The 7,994-nt window shown below is 40.0% G+C and overlaps 1 non-coding gene across 1 annotated transcript; it reads right to left on the bottom strand.

Annotated features, from left to right (window-relative positions):
* Positions 1–3,391: 3,391 nt before the first annotated feature.
* TRNAK-CUU (transfer RNA lysine (anticodon CUU)) lies at positions 3,392–3,464 on the bottom strand. The gene has a single exon. It is a non-coding gene; the product is annotated as a tRNA-Lys (tRNA).
* Positions 3,465–7,994: the final 4,530 nt, after the last annotated feature.

A 7,994-nucleotide genomic window follows, 5' to 3' on the forward strand; every position in this document is an offset into this window, starting at 1 on the left:
GATTCATTCTGAAAAGTGAGGTTCTTTTATCCTCTGGACCTACCACTCTTCCACAGCACCCTTTCCCCAAAAGTAGTCATCTTCCCCAGAACCACATCTCTGGAATATAAACTTCATGAGACAAAGCCCCTTTATTTCTTAGCTTTGAAACCTCTCAGTGGGATTGCCAGGAGTAGGTATACCATTAGTTGTTAATAGTATGGATTCGCTGTTGATTATTTTAAGTTTCTTTTTTTTTTTTTTTTTTTTTTTTAACAAGACAGCGAGAGGGAGGGAGGGGCAGAGAGACAGAGGGAGAGAAAATCCCAAGCAGGCTCCATGCTGACAGTGCAGAACCCAATGCGGGGCTTGGACCCACAAACTGCAGGATCGTGACCTGAGCTGAAATCAAGAATTGGACGCTCAGCTGACTGAGCCACCCACGTGCCCCATGGATTCACTATTGTATTAACATTATCTTTTTTGTAGTAAACTTAATTTTTAAAATTTTATTGAATTTGAATTATTTACGAGAAGTTTTCAACACTGAATAATATGAAAAATAAGATCTCTGACTGAAATAGAGCTTTATAGGTATCTGGCTATAAAGTGATAGACACCTACCAGTTGAGTTTAAAGAATGGAGCCCCCTGTTAGGTGTTGAATTGTGTGCCGCAGAAAAGTAACGTTGAAGTCCTAACCTCCAGTATCTCTGAATATGATGACCTTACTTGGAAACAGAGTCTTTGCAGATGCAATCAAATTAAGATGTCATTTTGGTAGACGCCAATCCCATATGACTGGTGTCCTTATAAGACGAGGTTAATGCCATGAGACAGATACACGAGGAGAAAACAGGTATTAACCAAGGCAGAAATTGGAGCTCTGCCCCTACAAGTCCAGGACCACCAGGGGTTGCTGGTGACGCCAGAAAGCTAGGAGAAAGAAGCCTACAGCAGGTTCATTTCCGTTTTAAGCCACCAGTTGTGATACTTGGGGATGGCAGCCCTAGGAAATGAATACACCCTACTTAATTCAGCAGTTCAGCATATATTTATTGAACATCTGCCGGAAGCTAATTTAGGCGCTTGAGTTACATTAGTGAGCAAAGACAAAAAGCTGTCGTTCCAAGGGGTAGAGAAAGTAAAGAATCAGATACTAACCCAGTAAGTTCGAAGATAAGAGCAGTTATGGGGAAAACAATGTAGGGTGAAGTGGGTGGTGGGCTAGTTGCCGATGAGAACAGTGGTTGGGCTCATTTATTATTTGAAGAAAGAAATTAGGCAAGTGTAAATTTATATTAGGCGTCTGCCCATGGTTGCTGACACAGAGATCCTAAAACCCTTGTAATTTCCTGTGTGATGGGGGTGTTAGGAGCGTTACACCAAATGCCTAAGAATTTCTTTGGTTAATAGGAGTGTCTTTTTTTCCTAATGAGGCAATTCTTGGAGGGCTCCTGGATCACTTCAGGATGAGGGCTGGTCACCAGAAATCTCCAAGCCATGATTAGAAGCTTAGAATTTTCACATACACATGCAAATACACCATGTCTTCTAGGGAGAGGAGAGGGACAGGAAATCATGCCTACCTCATGAGACCTCCATTAATAATCCCTAACCTACAGGGTTCAGAGAACTCCCAGGATGGTGAACACATCCACATACTGCCAGGATGATGAGCTGGGAGACAGTATGGAAGGTCTGAGCTTTCCCATCCATACCTTGCCTTATGCACCTCTTCAACATGGTTGTTCTGAGTTGTAGCCTTCAAAATAAACCAGGAATAAGCAAACTGTTTTCCTGAGTTCTGTGAGCCATTCTGGGAAGTGATCAACCTGGAGGATTGTGAGACTCCCCGACTGATGGTCACCTGGTCAGAAGTGCAGGAGGCCTGCACTTACCCTTGTCATCTCACAGAATATCCACTTTAGACAAATTGGTCACTCTCCAACTGGAAACAGCAAACATTCTCTTGCCACCTGAGTGACTTTGTAAATTTCAGCTTTTATCTCTCCTGTGGTCTGCCTTCCCTATAGATAGGTTTTATTAACAACATAGAATTGCCCTTGAGAACACCCAATCCAGAAGGGGCCCTCACTTGTTAGGACTCCCCACCCCTGCAATATTACCCAAGTAAAGCCCAGATCCTATAATAGGTTCTTTCTAATACCCTCTTAACAGACACCCCACATCCCTCCATGCAATGTGTATTAAGCCAAATATTATTATTTATTTTGTTTATTATTATTATTATTATTATTATTATTATTATTATTATTTGAAGGGGATTGTCAGCATTAAGAGATGGGAGAAGAAGGGTGAGCACGGAAGACTGCAGAGAAATAGAACGGTAACCTGCGCGAAAATTAGGTCAGTTTTTACTCTAAGATAAATAACAGCACGTTTGTTTGGTGGGGCGGGGGGGGGGGGGGGGGGGAGAGGGAAAAATTGGTCGTTTTGTAGGAGGAAAGCCTGGTGCATAACATGCGGAGGTAGGGGCCGGGTGCTTCGGATGGGGTTGCCTTCCGTGAAACGCGGCTCGTTCCCCTCCCGGCGGGGTCCGGGAGCTCCGGGAACCTGCCTCCTGCCGGCGGTCCCGCCCGCGTGCTTTCTGCTGATGCGGTCAAACTTCTCAGTGAAGAAGGCGGAGATCCTGCCTCCCCAGATACCGAACTGCCTCTCCGAATTTTCACATCTCCGTTCTTTTGTGCTTCTGGCCTAAAGAGCCTCACCTTTAACAGAATGCTAACCTCCTAATTTGCACCCAATTGGATGGCTAGATCCCAAGCACAGTCCCAGGAACAATGGAAAAAACCTTGAAGACGGCACCGTCAGTGTAGATCCCAACACGGAAAGAAACGTTTCTCACGGCATGTTTGTTTCTCCAGGGGATAGTCCTCGCTCGCTCCCCCCCCCCCCCGCCCCTTTCCTCAGGACACGCCCTATACTGAGAGGAAGAAAAAGTAAAATAAACGTAGACGTGAAGGAGGACATTTTCTCCCAAGTCCTCCCCCACCTATCCATCCGCCCGCCAACTGCTTTTACGTAGGATCTCTTAGTTCTTGAAAGCTGCCAAAATTGGGGTTCGTAATTTTGTTGCGATAAAAGGAAAAATCGCCCTCTACCAACAACTATGCAAGTATGCATAGGAACACGGAAAACCAGTCTCAACTTTAAACTGTAACCTTTCGGCTTCGTCTGTGCTCTAAGGAGGTGGTTCAGCATCGCTGAAAATTATTTGATTTCAAATGTGCAAGCGTAGCTCGAGAGCGGTTTCGTTTGCCAAATGGTCTTTTTTCCATAGATTTGCTTAAAGCATTAATTCAGTTTAAAGAACTCTTCTTAGTTATGATGATTTGGAGGAACCCCAAAATATTTCAAGGGGAAATAGAATTGAAGCCCAAAAGCTTCTGCGCCCAACGTGGGGCTCGAACCCACGACCCTGGGATTAAGAGTCCCATGCTCTACCGACTGAGCTAGCCGGGCGCCTGTGGCACATCTCTGTTTTTCTGTCTCTTGATCAGTATTCAACTACGCTTGGTTTTACTTCTCTATATTACTTTTTACTTATAAAAATTTTTGTATCATTATTAAATATGCAATTCCGAATTCTTTTTAAGAATTCTTTAAAAACATTTCTTTAATTTTACTTACATTTAATACTTTTATTTTGTGTGTATCCCAAGATCACTGAAAACTTACGAGAGTCTGTATTATTAGAATCATTGACTCTTTTTTAAGTGTTTTAAAATATTTACTGCCCAATATGTTATGTTTTTTACAGAAACACTTAAGGCTATCTGCCTTCTATCAAATGGCAAATTGGATTCCTACAATTTGGGGCGCAGCATTAGTAAACTAAGTCCAACCTCTATGACGTTAGTTTCACGGAAGAACAGTAGCGCTTAGCTAATTTTCCTTTAATGAGATCTAGTCAAGGAAAGTTAAATTGAAGAAGGGGATTCTGGTTCAATTAAAATAAGGTCTCTTTCGATAACTGCCTGACGATGGAGACATAGGACCCTCAGGGGTTGTTATTACCATCCGATTCAAATGACAGAAGCTGGGAGGAAAGGATTATAGAGTCACTGAATCCTACAGTAAAGATTATTAATTCTAAGAGGAAAAGAGAAGAACGGACGTTGATCAAATTTTGACAAGTCGAGACAATGGATTAATCTCCTATGAAATATACATATTCTGAAATATTAGTGAACTTCTTTAGACAAGGAACTCTGCAAATCTCTGTGATGGGGGCCATCTAAAGTCTAATTGTATATAACAAAGAATAAAGAATTCTTAAATTTCAGTATTTAGAAATTTAACGCACTGGCCATCACTTTTTCTGAGCTACTTAATTAAGAAAATAATTAGGTATGGCATAAAATAATATTATATATTTAAGTACTCAAAGTATGCCTAGGATTTAAGTAGAACATTTAAAAATTCAAGCCTAAAATATTAAAATACAATTATTCACTAACAGTTTTTGTTCTTGCAACTGCAAACAATGTTTTGTTTTGTTTTTTTATAAGTTGGCAGGAGGTACCTGGGGAATGAATTTGTATTTATTGGCATTTTCAACACATTAATTAAGTGGCTACCGTACACAAAACACTGTGTTATGTTTTCTAATAGATGGATGTATAAAACAGATTGTGATAAACTTAAAAAGGTTACTGTAAGAAAGATATGTGTAAATTACATACCAATTTTATATCCACTACTTCCAAAGGTAATTTGGAGTAATTTAATAAAAACAAATAAATCCATACCCACCCCTTTTAAGTTTTCTAATGAATCAGGCAAATAGTCAAAGAACTTGGGACCATGATTCAATGCATTCCTCCAAGATACAAGACAAATTAACAGTCCAGCCCCCAAATAGGCAATTCACCTGACAAGTTCAGAAAGGGCACCAAAATCTTAATTATTAATGAAAATACAGTATGCACTAGGCACTCAAATAATGCTTATCGTACACAAGTAGTTAAGTTAGTTAAAAGTTTAACTGAACTTCTAACCAATTTAAAGTACTTGTAGTTGACCTCTAAAATGAACCCTCCTAAGACTATATTCTTCAGTTTTCTTCAGCACTTTATTGGCTTACCCTGGTCAAAATACTCTTGTTAAAACCCCTCATCAAAAAAATGCAACTAGCATATTTCTCTTTTTTTTTTTCCCTTATTTATCATCAATCGTTCTTTTTTAATTTTTTTTTTAAATTTTAACGTTTATTCATTTTTGAGAGACAGAGTATGAGCAGGGGAGGGGCAGAGAGAGGGAGACACAGAATCCAGAATCTGAAGCAGGCTCCAGGATCTGAGCTCAGCACAGAGCCCAGTGCGGGGCTTGAACCCACCAACTATGAGATCATGACCTGAGCCAAACTCCAGAGATGTGTTGACTAAGAAGTTGCTGTGGCCAAGGTCAATGAGGTTTTTGCCTGCTTTCTCCTCAAGGATTTTGCTGGCTTCATGTCTTACATTTAGGTCATCCATTTCGAGTTTATTTTTGTGTATGGTGTAAGAAAGTGGTGCAGGTTCATTTTTCTGCATGTCACTGTCCAGTTTTCCCAGAACCACTTGCTGAAGAGACTTTCTTCATTGGATCGTCTTTCTTGCTTTGTCAAAGATAAGCTGGCCATATGTTTGTGGGTCCGTTTCTAGGTTCTCTATTCTGTTCTATTGATCTGAGTGTCTGTTTTTGTGCCAGTAATATACTGTCTTGATGATTACAGCTTTGTAGTATAGCTTGAAGTCTGGGATTGTGATGCCTCCTGCTTTGGTTTTCTTTTTCAAGTTTGCTTTGGCTATTCGGGGTCTTTTCTGGTTCCATACAAATTTTAGGATTGTTTGTTCTAGCTCTGTGAAGAATGCTGGTATTATTTTGATAGGTATTGCATTGAATATGTAGATTGCTTTGGGTAGCATTGACATTTTAACAATATTTGTTAAATATTGGAGCATGAGATATTTTTCCATTTTTTTGTGTCTTCTTAAATTTCTTTTATAAGCTTTCTATAGTTTTCAGTGTATAGATTTTTCACCTCTTTGGTTAGATTTATTCCTAGATATTTTATGGGTTTTGGTGGCAACTAGAATATTTCAATGAGGGATAGGTAAATTAAATGGCTAGTCTTCCAAATAAATTCAAAGCTTTTACCCATTTGTTCAAGAATAAAAACTAACCAGGGGCGCCTGGGTGGCGCAGTTGGTTAAGCGACCGACTTCAGCCAGGTCACGATCTCACGATCTCGCGGTCTGTGAGTTCGAGCCCCGCGTCAGGCTCTGGGCTGATGGCTCGGAGCCTGGAGCCTGTTTCCGATTCTGTGTCTCCCTCTCTCTCTGCCCCTCCCCCGTTCATGCTCTGTCTCTCTCTGTCCCAAAAATAAATAAAAAACGTTAAAAAAAAAATATTAAGAAAAGAATAAAAACTAACCATTAATTATAATGCTTCATTAGCAGAAAGAAGCAACTGAAACTCTTCCTTCTCCCTTTTTTTACATCCAATATTTCAGCAAGCCCTATATACCGAAAATCCATCAACACATTTCTACTTCCACTGCCACTACCGCTGTCCAAAACATTCTCCATTATTTCTTGCTCAAAGACTGCAATAGCTTTCCAAATAGTCTCCCTTATCTATCAGTCTTCACACTGAAGCAAGAGAGATAATTTAATAACTTAAATTAGATCATATAATTCCCCTGCTTAAAAAACTAATGACCTGACAATAGAAAGGCAATAACATATGTGGAAGGAATGATGGAATTAGAAAATCACCATTAGGCAAGCATACTAATCCATCCAACTAGGAATCATGGAATACTATAATTAGTTGGTAAAAGATTGAGGAGCTACTAGTAGGATATTTATGAGTAGTCTCAAAGTATTTCTTCACAAGATATTTATTAATTACAAAGAGCAAAATAGAAACTTTATGGTGGAGAAATCTTAAGCAAGTTAACATCATCAGTAATAGAACAGACATCATGTGCCTACTAATATAATGCTATAATATGAATGCAAGGTTACTTTTGAGGCATTCCTGCTGAAAATTTATCACCTGACTCCTATCATGAAAACTATCATACAAACCTAAATTGAGGAATACCCCATAATATAAATGGTTTGTATTCTTCAAAAATGTTAATGCCGTGAAACATGAAGAAATATTAAGCAAGTATTTTCCAGATTGAAGGAGGCTAGAATCATGACAACTGTGACAGGCCAGACTGACCTGGCAGTTCTTATATCAAGCTTATATTCCCATAACAATCCTAAATTTCAGTTTAAATATTAGCCAATCAGAAAGTTATTCCCTAAGTACCAGGCCTCCATTGTCTCTTACCTTTTTACGTACAAGGTGCAACTGTTTTGCCTATTTCCTCTTTTACGCCCATTTCCTCCCATTTAATGGGATGGGATTGTTTCCTTCACTGGTTAATCAACAGTGTTCAACAGAGTACTTGGGACCTGCTAGAGCTCAATAAGTAATCAGTCTTATCCTTAATTTTACTAGAGTTATACTCATAGAAAATTCTTATGTAAAATTCCGACCTGAGCTCAAACGTGCGTTTAGAGTGAAACTTCCTTCCTTCTCGTAAGAACAGGTGGGTGAAAGGGATACCAAGATACTGGGTGGGAACCAGGATACCAAGGGTAAAGGGAGACTTCTCCCTTACCACTTTCTTTGGTCTTTGTAAGAGTGTGACAGCATCTCTCCGCTTTGCTTCAAGAAAGAATAAAGTAGCGAAAAAGAGGGATAAGATTAAAGGTAAATAATAATTTCTAGGAAATGGAATGAAGCAGCTCCTCAAACTACCCGATGACCCTGACGACTCAACGACACTAGGGACAGAAACTGAGTAATAAGGAGCCCCCGCTGCCTTTCTTCCTTTTCCCCCACCTCATTTGCTTCCGTACACGCACACCGCCCGCCGAGCCCCTCCGTTTCCCACAATCCTCTATTTCCCAGGCTGACGTTAGAGGAACCAGCCACAGAGGACAAGGC

This window comes from Panthera onca, chromosome B3 (genome assembly GCF_046562875.1).
Source record: "Panthera onca isolate mPanOnc1 chromosome B3, mPanOnc1 haplotype 2, whole genome shotgun sequence".
Taxonomy (NCBI): Eukaryota; Metazoa; Chordata; class Mammalia; order Carnivora; family Felidae; genus Panthera; species Panthera onca.